Below are 13,573 nucleotides of genomic sequence, written 5' to 3'. Positions count from 1 at the left end.
GATGATAAATGGTGAATGAATAGATGAGAACTAGCAACAGGAATGAAAGTGGGTGGTCAGCATATGGGTTATCTCTCTTTCTCACTCCATTTTTACTAAAAATTCTATCAATTTTGTTCTTCCTTCACAATCTTTTATCAGAACCAGTAGTATTGAGTTGAATAGGTCACACCTGTCCTCCATCCTTTTTACTGACTTCCTGGAGAATGTAAGTCATGGTCTTGATCTTTGTCATCAAGGTGCTCAATAATCTGAGCCCAGGAAATCTAAAAGCCAGGTTAAGAGAGGACTTTGGCCATGGTTGGCAGTTCTCTTCATTGAATGTAAAAGAATTGTGCACTGCTTTCCATTTACACCAGTCAGAAAATTCTCTGTGGCTGTTCCGAGACTTTTTACACCTGTTACAGATGCAGAAACAAACCTATGTTTCTGTGTAGCAGCAAGAGGCAAAGTAAGAGGCACTAGTATTTTTTTTCAAGGTCTTATCAAGTGTTGGAGGTATGACCATAGGATGCAGTGTTATTGCTTGGACACTGGGTGTTTAGTGTGCTCTCATTCTGCTCTCATTCTGAGCACTTGGTATTGCAGAAGTTTTGCCAATCTACCATGTGGTGCACTACTACTAGTGTGGATCAGGATGGCTCTAACAATGAAAGTGAAACACAGAGATGGAAAGAAATGCCACATGTGAACCTGTACTCATTATTCAGCTTTAACACAAAATAGTTACTTAGCAATAGAACACAACCCAGATTCTGAGTTTTGTTAAACCTTACATTCCCCTGGCAGAACACAGCATATGTTGAACATAGGAATGTTGTATCTGACTTTGAATATATCTGGATAGATTTGGAATAGTATTACTTGGAAAAGAAATCTCTGAAACATAGGTGAAATCATTAAGAAAATACAGTTCATCTTGCTGAGTATTTGCATGTCTAATTATGCAGGTCTGAGCAAACCTAAGACTAACTTCATAGTCTAAAACATACTACTACTAAGCAGCTGGAAGTTGTCCTAATCACTGAGGCATAAGAAAGATATAAATAATATTCATGGTATCTTGCTAGATACATAATTCAATTTTATGAGATTTGGTAGTATACTTTCCTAATACAGGTTTGTTCATAGTTTCATAGTTGGTAGGGTCAGAAGGAACCTAAGTAGATCGTCTAGTCAGACCTCCTGCCAGGGGAAGGAAAAGATGCTAGGTGGCTGTCTAGCCTCCTTTTGAAGACCCCCAGGGTAGGGGCAAGCACCGCTTCCCTTGGAAGTTGGTTCCAGCTCCTAGCAGCCCAGACAGTGAAGTAATGCTTCCTGATATCTAGCCTGAATCTACTCTCAGTCAACTTATGGCCATTGTTCCTTGTTACCCCCGGTAGTGCTCTGGGCAACAGGGACTTTCCCATTGCCTGCTGGTCCCCCTTGGAAAGTTTATACGTGGCCAACAGATCCCCTCTCAGCCTTCTTTTGTAGAGGCTGAACAGGTTCAGGTCCTGTAGCCTCTCCTCTTAGGACCTGCCCTGCTGCCCCCTAATTATGTGAGTGGCCCTCCCTGGGCCCTCTCAATGCTGTCCACATCCCTCTTGAAGTGCAGTGCCCAGAACCACACGCAGTACTCCAACTGCGGCCTGACCAGTGCTGCATAGAGGGGGAGGATCACCTCCTTGGACCTGCTCGTAATGCATCTGTGGATGCATGACAAGGTGCGGTTAGCCTTCCTGACCGCGTCCCCACACTGCTGGCCCATGTTCATCTTGGAGTCAGTAACGCCTCCAAGATCCTTCTCTGCCTCTGTGCTGATGAGAAGGGAGTTCCCCAGCCTGTAGGTGTGCTGCTGGTTCTTCCTTCTCAGGTGCAACACCTTGCACTTGTCCATATTGAAACCCATCCTATTCTCATCCTCCCACCTCTGTAACCTGTCGAGATCTAGTTGTAGCCTGTCCCTCTCTTCTAGTGTGCTCACTTCTCCCCACATCTTAGTGTCATCTGCGAACTTGAACAAGGTGCTTTTCACCCCCTTGTCCAAATAGCTGATAAAGATGTTGACCAGTGCAGGCCTGAGGACCAAACCCTGGGGAACCCCACTGCCCACATCTCTCCAGGTCAAAAATGATCCATCCACCACCACTTTCTGGGTGCGGCCCTCCAGCCAATTTGCAACCCATCTGACTGTGTAGGCATCAACACCACAGGCGCCTAATTTTTTAATGAGGATGGGGTGAGAGACAATGTTGAAGGCCTTCCTAAAGTCTAGGAAGACTATGTCCACCGCAACACCTGTGTCCAAGGCTTTTGTGACCTGGTCATAGAAGACCACCAGGTTGGTTTGACAGGACCTGCCTCTTATGAAACTGTGTTGATTCCCCCATGCATAAACTCTCCTGCTGGCCCCTTGCAGATGTGCTCCTGGATCTCAAAGAGCTTCCCCAGGACCCAAGTAAGACTAACGGGCCAATAGTTCCCTGGGTCCTCTTTCCTTTCTTTTTTTTAAAATGGGGACCACATTGGCCCTTTTCCAGTCATCAGGCACCTCACCAGAGCACCACGGGTCCTGCAATGACCTCTGCCAGTTCTCTAAGCACTCTGGGGTGGAGATTGTCAGGACCTGCTGATCTGAACACATCTAGTCCCTCCAGAAGTTCCCTCACTGACTCTGGGCCTGGCTGCGCCTCCCCTGGTTCCCCTGGAATTTATTGCAAATTCAGTATTTAGGATATCCAGAAACAATGTTTAGTGAAATATGATCTTCCAGTTGTGTTTACTAGCACTTATGAAAATAATTACCTGATAAAATAAAATAAATATTCAAGTAGCAGCTTCACCAGGTCTTTCTGAATAGCTCTTCTTTCTGAACTCAGTTCTAGATGGAAACGTTTGCTTCCAAAAATCAGGGTTCATGCTTATGGAAGCTGGATCTATTCTGCTGCTTATTTCTGTGTTTGAATTTACTGTATAATAAGTAGTTAGTGAAAATAAAGTTCCTATTAAGCTGTGAAATAACCAATGCTGATTGATTGTTTTGGAACAGTAGCATAATGTGCATATGTCTTCTTGTTGAATTGGAAATACCTCTTAGCAGTTGGGATGCATATTTCTATCTCTTGATTATTTATTCTGATGCTGCTATTAATGCCTGATAACCCTATAGCCTCATAGCACAAAGCATCATTGACATATTGATAAGTCATAATGCCTGTGAATTGCTTATGCTGTAGGTATTGAAGTATATAGGCAGAAATATCATCATTCTGTTTTATCTTACCTGATTTTATCAGCAGCTGAGTAACTGTTATCTGTGTATGTTGATTGTAATGTAGTACAAAATCTGGTAGGGGAATGCTAGAGGGAAACATGACTTCAATTATTTTGTTAATCAGTTTCTTATTCTTGTCTCATACAGCTGACACATTCTTTGATTCGCTACAGATTCTTTCATGTGAGGGCACAAGCAAAGCTTTATAAAATTAAACCTTAAACCACTTTGTGCAATGTAAGCAAATTGTCTAGCATTTTGAGAACTGGTGTTGTATATTGCAAACATATTGTGCCTCTCATGTTGGCATTGTATAATACCCAAATTGTTTTTATGTATTGTGTGTTTTGCTCAGTGTTGCAATCACATCACTTATTCTTGCATTCAGAGTTCTTCTAGGAACATCTTGTTCTTTCTTCAGGAAGAATGGGGAAAATGAAGAATTAGAAACATCTAATATTTGACCAATTAATGGGAACTAAAGAGGGTTTTTTTCATACTGTTTGCGTCTTATAGATTGTAAACAATAATAATAAAGATACTGGTTAAATATTGGCCACTTAAAGACCTTAGTCAAAACCAAGAATACTTGTGCGATTACAAAAAACATTGACATGTCCTGAATACTCAATAGATATTTATTAAACAGATGATAAATAATGATTTTGTATAACTGGCTCATAATTAGGTTAAGATATAACCATTTATTCTGAGAGAATAACTACTTAAATTAAGAAGTGAGCTTTGATTTTTAAATGCAGAAGGGAAAATGCATCTCAAGCTATGTCTGTATGGGATTCACAGGAAAGCTAAGCCAACATGTTAAACGTGGATTAGGGACAGAAATTACACACAAACTGGTATAAGTGATTGGAAACTGGTTCAAATCTGTAACCAAACAGAAGTTCAGTGCACATAAACCACTTTCCAAATGTCTGAAACTGGTTTGAGGTAAACTTGGATGGATGTTATATCAGACTTGATCGATTTAGGTTAAATCAGTTCATTGAACTTCTGTCCCAGATTCCCTCCAGATTCAAGTTAACTTAGCATTCCTCAGCATCCCAGGATGCTTTGCACCTTTCCTGCAAACTGCCCCCTCACAGGGTGGATGGGCTAGCCTTGGCCTAAGCTGTCTGCTCCAGCCACGCAGGGAAGCATGCTCTAACACCCCCTGGCTTCTGGCCTGGGCCACTGCTGGCATGTGGCTGCATTTCTGGAATCAAAAGTGAATCATAGAAAATTAGGGCTGGAAGGGATATCTAATCCAATTCCCTACTCAAAGTAGGACCTTGCCCAACTAGATCATTCCAGCCAGGCTCTGCTGAGCTGGGTCTGAAAACCTGCAAGGATGGAGATTCCATCTCCTCTTTAGGTAACCCATTCCAGTGCTTCACCACCCTCCTTGTGAGACAGTTTTTCCTAATATCCAACCTAAACTTCTAGAGGTGCACAGATATATCCATGGCATATCCGATCAGCACTTATAAAAGGAAAATTAACATTATTTTTTATCGGCTTTTTTTGGCTGATGTAGCTGATAATATCACTAGTAAATCCCATGTGTATGTGTGTGGCCAGGAATGCAGCCTGGCAGCTTGGAGAGCAGTGTCCAGCCAGTAAGTCTGGTGGGGGGGGAGGAAGAGGGGCATGAGGGAGGGAAGAGGCATGGAGGGGGCAGGTCAAGTCCCCACAGTGAGGGAGGAAGTGGGGCAGGGGCAGGCACTGCCCAGCCAGAGTAGTGAATGCTACTCCAGGAGTGGGATGGAGCCACAGGCGACTCATTCAGGCAGCACGGAGGGGTAAGGGGGGAGGATGGCTCCCTGCCACTGCATGCACCCCTGGGGAGGCACAGGGGCCATGTGCCCCCCAGATTTGTGCAAGGGTGGGCTGCTTGCCACAGGCTTGGGCCAGGACCTGCGTCGGCCTCTTCCCAAAAGGGGGGCTGAGCCAGGGCTGTGCTCTGGGCAGGCAGTGGCAGCACTGGGAGGGGTGGTTATAGCCACCCCAAATTTTCCTGTAGTCCCTCCCCACAGCACTGCTGCTGCCTGCCCAGCCCTCCAGGGCTGTGCTGGGAAGAAGCCAGTGCAGCCCCTGTCCTCAAGCCCACAGCACAAATCCTGGGCGGGCGGCACATGCTCCCCATGCCTCCCCTGGGGATGCACACAGCAGTGAGGAGCCACCCCGTCTGCCCATTGCATCCTGTGGACAAGCTGCCCAGTTCACCACCTTGGCTGGTCAGTGCCTGCTCCTGCCCCATTCCCTCTGCCACCATGGAGCCTCGATCTGCTCCCACATCCCTTCGGCTATTGGATTGAAATCAGCTGATATGGCTGGTTAATAATTGGCCAAGAAATTCTTTATTAGTGCACCCATATAAGTTTCCCTTTCTGCAACTTGAGACCATTGCTCCTTGTTCTGTTATCTGCCACCACTGAGAACAGCGTATGTTTGTTCACTTGTTTATCGGTTCAGTCTATGCAGCTTACACTAACCTATGAAGATTGTATCAATTCAGCCTTGGGCTTTTTGATGGTCTCTACTTAGCCATGAAATCCCAGTGCACATATATACTAAATCTCTGTCCTTAGAATTGTGTTTTTAGTTCATTGTAGTTTAATCTGCTGAAGTGTTCACCTTTTAGTTGAATCATATTCTAAACCTTCCTCCGTGTTGCTCAAGCTTTCGGCCTTATACTTTTCAGTACCAGACTGCTCATATAAATATTAAGAATTGCAATTCCCTTGATAGGTAGATAACTAATTTTAAATCCATTTTATGGAAGAAAATGAAAAATTTAGGGCTAGATTTTCATTTCAGTTCCCTTGGTGTCAACCCAATTGATTTCAGTAGAGTGGCATAGGGGATAAACTGGGACAGAACCTGGCTCACAGAATTCAAGTAATTAGGCCAAAGTTACATAATCAATAAATGCCAAAGTTATATTAGAGTCTGTGTATTGCTGGCTTCCAGGCCATTATCAGGCTACCAAGTCACATTGTTTTATTGTTTATTTTTTAATGTATATGGCACTGGGGGATTTTTTTTATTTGTAGCTATACAAAAACTATTGTTTTAGTTAATGGATTATGTCACTCACTGCAATTATGAACCACAGAAAAGGTTGGGGGGGTGTGGAACAGTATTTTTGAGGTTGTTTTTGGCAATGCCAGTATTGCTTAATGTCTCACTAATAATTTACCATTTTTTGATTTGTTATAAGCAATATATTGGGAAGGCAGTATGTAGAGTAGTTAAGAGTCCAGCAGTTAGGTTTCAGATTGTCTTTTCTGTATTCTTTTTGCCAGGTTCATTCTGGCTTAATTTATTTCTCAACTGGATCTCAGTTAAATAATGCAGAGAATTTTAGAGACAGTAGCATAACTAGGGGGAATGAAAGCAAGGCACCAACCCCTAGGCACTGACTGCTAATGGGGTGCCAAAATGCACCACCTTCACCCATTCCCCCGCCGCCCTTCCTCCAGGAGTGTTTACTGCAGCAGGGTCAGCCTGCTCATCTTTTGCTTATTTCTTAGTTAAAATATTAATCCTTTCTTCCTGTTGAGCAGCCGTGATGCCATATTCAGAGGTTAAGAATATGGAAGGTTCAGAGTACAGGAATGGGAAAATTAAAATGGTTATTTTGTGTTGTCATATCCCCCTGTTCCATCCCTTAACTAGGGTAGATTATTTTCAGTTAAGAATCTGGGCCATGGACCCCATTCTAGTACAAATATCCTTCAAAACAAAAAAGGTAGAAAATCAAGTATATAGAAAAATTCTCTAATAAAATGATATGGTCTAAAATAGACTGCTTTTAAGTGGTCGAAACAAATTTTTGAGAGTGTTAGGAAGTTTTAAAATAAGTTTTTCAGAGCATTAAGGTTCTTTGGGGTACTTCTTTTACTGTAACAGGTTATGCAAGTATAAACTAGTAAAGATAATATGCTGGATTTTGCTTGCAATTTGTAATTTTGCTCTAATTGCCTTTTTGATATTTTCAGTGTATGGAAGTCTTCTCTGAAATGTTTATTAGAACTTTGTGACAGGACCACTTACAGATCTTAAACTTTATTTCATTCCACATTAGTGAAGATTTTGCAAGAAGAAGAAAGATGCTTAACACAACTATTTGCTTTTCACTTTAGTAACTCAACAGCTACTCATTGATTGCATATCCATATGTTCTTGCTGTATGTTAAAGCTGTTCATTGTCTGGAAGTTATTCATAGGGACAGACATTTGCAAGTATATGATAGAGATTTTCTTTGTAAGCATGCTCAATTTAATGTGTTTTGCTAATCTTGCCATATATATGTTAGTGAATTCATACATTTTTTATCTTCCTGGTTGCTAGGAATCCCTGGAGTTTTGCTCTCTGTATTTATTTAGGAAGAAAACAAATGTGTCAGCAGCAAACATTGCACATCAACTTAAACACTCAAAGATGGTAGAGAAGCAAATAGAAAATATTTTAAAAGTAAATTAAAAGTCAAAACCCCATTATCTGTGGAACAACTGAAATGATAAGCAAAAATATATAAGGTGCCTGGTCATATTCCATTTATGGCAAGTGAAATTTATGTGCACCCACTTGTGTACGCATCTATACCAATGGTACTAATTTGGCCTCCAGTGACATCAGTAGAAGGAAAGAATTTTTCTAACTGTAAGGATTTTCACCAGAAAAAATATATTCTAATAAAAATAATCAGCATGTCAGGGAAGAAAAATATACTTGCAGTCCAGGTCAACTACTTGAATTGTGAATATTCCAATTGAATATTATAGAAACATTATATAATACAACACTATTAATATACTTTTCAAAATAAAAATTAAGTACGACTTTCTAGGGAAATATAACTAGCAACAGCACTAAATTAAGCCACTTCTGTGCATATTTAAATTAAGTGTGCAGTTTCCAGACACTTTCACACATATACTAGCTATATGTAAACCCAGTCCTAAGCTAGATAAAATTTACTATCCTAAATTAACAGAAACACAACTATATTCCAACTTTCTCTTTACCCCTAACTATTTTTCGTTAAAAAGCATAGCTGGTGACAGTAAATTCAGATGTATCAATTAGCACTTACAGCAAAACTGCACTTTTATGAGCAAGATGCCTGGAAGAAAACCAATGGGAGAACCCACAGGAATTCTTCAGAGATTTGCTGTGTTCATTTTCGATTGGTAACCAGCAATGACAGTGCTAAAACCCAAGTACTACCTTGAAAAACCAAAAAGAAAAAACAGTCTTTGTGAATATTGCTCAACTGCTGAATATAAAAAGATGAGACACAGAGTAATAGAACAGAATATAAGAGATCTTTGCTTTTACATGTTTGATGCCAATTTGTCAGTAATTCATACTTTATATAATTTGACTGTTATTCCAAACAAAAATGTTTCTATTAATAATTTATTATAATACTTTCCTGTCTTCTTTTTTGTCTTTTTTCAAGCATAGTGTTGATTTGCCTTGCTTCAGTTTGTTTAGTACATTCATTCCAAATGTAGGAAGCTGAGCTCTACCTGCATACTTTTAACTGAATGTCAGTGTGCATGCAATTTCTGGTTCAGCCATGTGGAAGAAAATATTTTTAGGATCAGGGTAAAATAAATCAAAAAAGAACCCAGCTAGCAAAAGTTAAGGACTAACGCACAGACTTTTTTGCTTTTTTCTCCCCTTGGCCATGAACATTTCCTTAAGTCATTGTAATACTGCAGACATTTTATATGAATTCCCTTATCTGGGCAGTTATAGAATATATTGGATCTTATTTCACATTTTTACATAGGGTAGCTTTTTGTGAATATTAAAATTAAGTTGGAAACACAGGTTTTCAATAGTTAAAATTCTGTCAAAGTAGTGTTCAAAGTAGAACACTAATATCTGATTTTTTTAATATTTGCCATAGGCAATAACCATAGATTTAGCACACTCTGAGTCAGTGTGGCTGAGAGATTAAGACCAGTTCTATATGAGGACTGTGACAGAGCACCTTTGAGGTCTGCCATTTTAAGGGCTGCCAGCAGCCAGCAATGCAGTCCAGCCCTGATGAGGCAGGAGAGCCCTCTGACTGGAGGAGAGGACTGAGCGGCCTCTAGTTTAGCTCAGGCCCTCAGGGCTGAGGCAGCAGTCTGCTGCTGGCAGCCAAAAGAGCAACACCTGGCAGAGCTGCTGTTTGGATCATCCTTGGAGGTAAGGGCAGGAACTGTGGGTATGGTAGGAAGCCCCATGGTCTGGGGTATGACTGAACCCTGCTGGGGAAGGATGGCCTGGTGGGGCTGCCCATGGTTGGGCAGCTCCCCAGAAATACCAGGCCAGTTGCCTCCCCAGTGAAAGACAGGTAGGGGCACCTTATAACCCCAGCCCCTACTACCTGGTGGGTAATTATGAGTAGGAATAGACAATGTGGGGGGCCAAGCACACCTGAGCCCCATGAGGGGGGATGTATCACCCCAGATGCCCCAGGAGGCCCACACAAAGCACGATATGTGGTGGTAGCATGAAGAGTTATCAGGAGGGTGTAGAGTACGGTTTGCATGGGCAGACCTGAAGAGCTGCACCAGTGGGTGTGCGGAGTAGGGCTGATAGGCAACCTGAAGGGCTGCACAGGGGCCAACCCCCAGAAGAAAGTATCTGAGTTGCCTGGTGAGGGGCTAGAGGCTGAGTTTGGCTCGGTGTGAGGTATGAGGCTGGTACCAATGTAGAGTGAGGTCTGGGTAGGGGTGGTCTGAAAAGGCTGCCAGTTAAAGTGAGGGTAGGTAAGCTCGAAGGCATGGGGCAGGGCAGATGGACAGTGGCCCAGTGAAGGGTGGTACAAAAGAGGTCCAGTGAGAGGAGTATGGATTGCAAGAGGCCCAGTGAAAGTGGGTGGTCTGAGTGAGACCCTGTAAAGGGTGGTGTGGTAGGATGAATGAAAGAGGCCCAGCAAGGGGCTGAGTTTGGCTTGGCCTTAGGCTGGAGCTATTATCAACTTATGATGCCATCTGTGAGGCATGGGACCATGGTAAGGGAAGATCAGAGCCACGTATAATGTCCTTGGCAACAGGGAGTAAAATGGGCAGCCTCCCGTACATTACATCCTCTTTATTAGGCAGCAAGTCATGATAGGTGAGGCAGGTCAGACTGCCCTAGACAGAGGGGCAGGCTGCTGTTAAGATCCAGCCCTGGCCTGGCACCCTGTACAGGGACTATTGAATAAATTCTTTGCTCTGCCTAAATTAACTTACAATTATTATCTTTATAAACCAGTGATTGAATGCCTTTTAGTGTGGGATGTAAGACTTTGCCCAGTAATAAGATCTGTGAACTATACAGAAATATGAACAGCAGAGCTGAGACTGGAACTCTAGCTCCTAGTTCATTGCATTTTCCCAGGCTTTAGGGTACCTGGAATGGGGAATCTTGCTTATGGCCAAGAAACATTGCCTTACTTGGCAGTTCAGTGGAACAAGAAGTATAATTGTCCAGAAATGTGGAATGTTTACTTAATCTGCTATGCCTGAGAACTTTGCTGTTATGAAGATACCAAATTTATCCTGCCTCATAGCAGCAATAATATTTAAGAGGAGAAAGTATTGAGATTCTCAGCATGATGGGATTCATTCCTAAAACTGTGTTCCCTTGTGCTTATTTATTTTTTTGCCTGTGCATATATCAGTAAAAGAATGAATGAATACACATTATTTTTAATATCATACCAAAATGTATGGAATTATTGTTCCAGGCCTATGTCCTCAAAGGTATTTTGGCTTCTTCCTCCTATAGAAAACAATGCAGATCAATTAGACCAAAATCATAGCCTGTGTATGCATTGGTCCAAAGGAATTGAGAAGACAAAGGTGTCTACTTATTCCAGTATGCAATCATAATGTTGCCAGGGTGGATTGATTTAAATCAGCAAACCAAAATCCCAATTCAAATAATTGATTTTTATCAACTTTCCCATTGTATTTGTTTTTTTTATTTTTTAAAGAAAGGTGTATTTTCATTGGTTGGTCTAACAGTTAAAATATGTTGATTTACAACTAAAGACAATTTTTATAGTAGTTGGTACATGTTTTCTAGGTGCATGCATATGTACACACGTGCACACACACACACACACACGGCCTAGATTATTAGAAATCCTATATTTAGTATGCTATAACATGGTGACATATATATTTCTTATTCACTAGATGATTCATTTTTTATCCTATTTGTATCAAGCTGCATTAGGACGGCAAGTTTCATTAAGCCATCGCTTCAAATTTATTAAACAAAAATCGAATGTTTTGGATACAGAAACTTTTTATATAAAAAAAGGTGCACATTTAGAGCTAACAAATTTATTAAATACTAGAATTAACAGTTCTAATATTGGAAGTATGAACTGTGATTAATGAATGAAACCATTTATTTCAGGTCACTCTGGGGAAAATTTTTGAAAATGCCTATATGAAAGTCATTTGAGATCAAGTTCCTACTTGCCTCATTCTCTTTTAAATGAGACAGTCATTTTTTTTTACCTAGATTATTTTGAAAACTTTTACCTCATTTCATGTTTTTAGAACTCATAAATCTCATGCACCTCATCCTTTCTGTTTGTAGATAGGAAGAGAAAAACAAGCTTTTTTGCTGTTTCAATTCCCAATTAATTTTCCTGCTTTGAATGAACGAGTCCAAATGAAAAAAAAATATTTTCTGCACCTGCAGAAGAGACTACTGCTGGTAAAAGCTGGTTTACACTTCAACAGACTCTGGTTCCAGGTGCTTTGTTAGTGGCTTCCACCAGTTCAGTTGTGTGACTTTCTTCAAAACAACCTCAGCAAATATGTACTGCTTGAATGGTTCACCTCTAGCCCTGAAATGGATTATGATGGGTGATTAGTAGATGCCCATGCCATAGCAGCATTTTTGGCAGTTAGGCATCTACCCTGGTACTTTGTGTTAAGATTACTGGCAAGAAAATGAGGTGGAGTAAGTGCTTGTTCTATCCGTTCCTTTATTGCCTGTAATTTAACTTTGCTCTTGGGTGTTTCTTGCTTTAATGTTTCTTGAAGTTCTTTCCAAAATCTGGCAGCATCTGCAGTACAGCAGCAATCTTTCTGTAGTTTTTTCAAAGCTATAGAAATAGGTTTTAGGGTAGTCAGCATATATTCTACATTTCTCCTCAGTTCAATGTTGACTACTGTATCTGTGATACTTCCATTAATTTTGTCATAATTTCCTTCATAGATGGTCATCTGAATAGGCCAGATCTTAATAAACAGTTCAAAGCAGTCAACCACTGAATTCTGTTGTATTGCTTGGGGGAGAATTAGCTTTGGATCCTCCAGCTCTCTTCCATGAAGCAAACTGGTTATTAGAAAAGTGTTTTGCAATTTCAACAATATTTTCCTTTATTCCTGGATTTGTTTTCCTGGATTTTCCTTTATTCTTGGTTACTTAAATCTTTTGCTAAAAGATGCATCAAATGAGCACTGCACCCATATGCTGTAAGTTTCAGGTTTGTTTTATTATCTTCTAAGTCTCTCCTCATTTTGATACACTTGCAGCATTATCTATCTGTGGCATACGCACATGGCACTTGAATTTTTTACTCGTAGTTTGTTGTAGTTTTATTGCTGCTACTTTTAAAAATTCTTCAGTATAGACATTTCCTGATGCATCAGTTGCTTCTGTGAGAGAAACAATCTCATCATCTGTTGTCACACAAGCATACATTACTGGGTTATTGTCTATGTTGCTCTATGCATCAAGACCCAACTTACCACTTTTCCCTTCAATGTTTTTTACAGACTTTTCAATTTCCTTTTCATCCCCTGTATCCAGAAGCCTTTCAGCAATATCTCTTCTGCTGGGTGAAGTATAATCTGGTCATAATGATGAAGCCATATCAGATGAAATGGACAATTTGCATAAATGAACTGAGCAATCTTTTCATCTGTGTTGCCTTGCTAGATTTCATCGGTCCTGATTATGAACTCATCCATTGTTTTACATAACAAGGAATAAAGTCTTTTTTTGGATACAGGTAATTCATAGTCTGCAGTGTACTTAGTTGCAGTACTGCTGCTAGTACCAGTAGATCATTCTGAAGTCGCCAACATTGCAGATTATAGAAATCTATAATGTCTTACACCTAAACTGGACCCTGAAAAAATGGTTAAAAAGTAACTGAGTGTTAATTATTGCAGTAGTTACAAAAAGAGAGTGAGAGATCCCTTCTATAGGAAATGTTTTTAACCAGTTTTTAAAATTATATAATTTTTCCAAACCCAGTTCTAGAGGGAAAATATTCACTAAGTCATAAATGT

General features: G+C 40.6%; 1 protein-coding gene across 3 annotated transcripts in view; it reads left to right on the top strand.

Annotated features, from left to right (window-relative positions):
• ENTREP2 (endosomal transmembrane epsin interactor 2) overlaps positions 1-13,573 on the top strand; it is a 424,211-nt gene that overhangs the window by 163,421 nt on the left and 247,217 nt on the right. The gene's annotated exons all lie outside the window — the stretch shown is intronic.

The sequence above is a fragment of the Crocodylus siamensis genome, chromosome 15 (assembly GCF_052110815.1).
Source record: "Crocodylus siamensis isolate JL-2025a chromosome 15, ASM5211081v1, whole genome shotgun sequence".
In the NCBI taxonomy this organism is placed as follows: domain Eukaryota; kingdom Metazoa; phylum Chordata; order Crocodylia; family Crocodylidae; genus Crocodylus; species Crocodylus siamensis.
The sequence above is the reverse complement of the archived record's forward strand: the minus strand, read 5'-3'. Positions and strand labels throughout refer to the sequence as shown.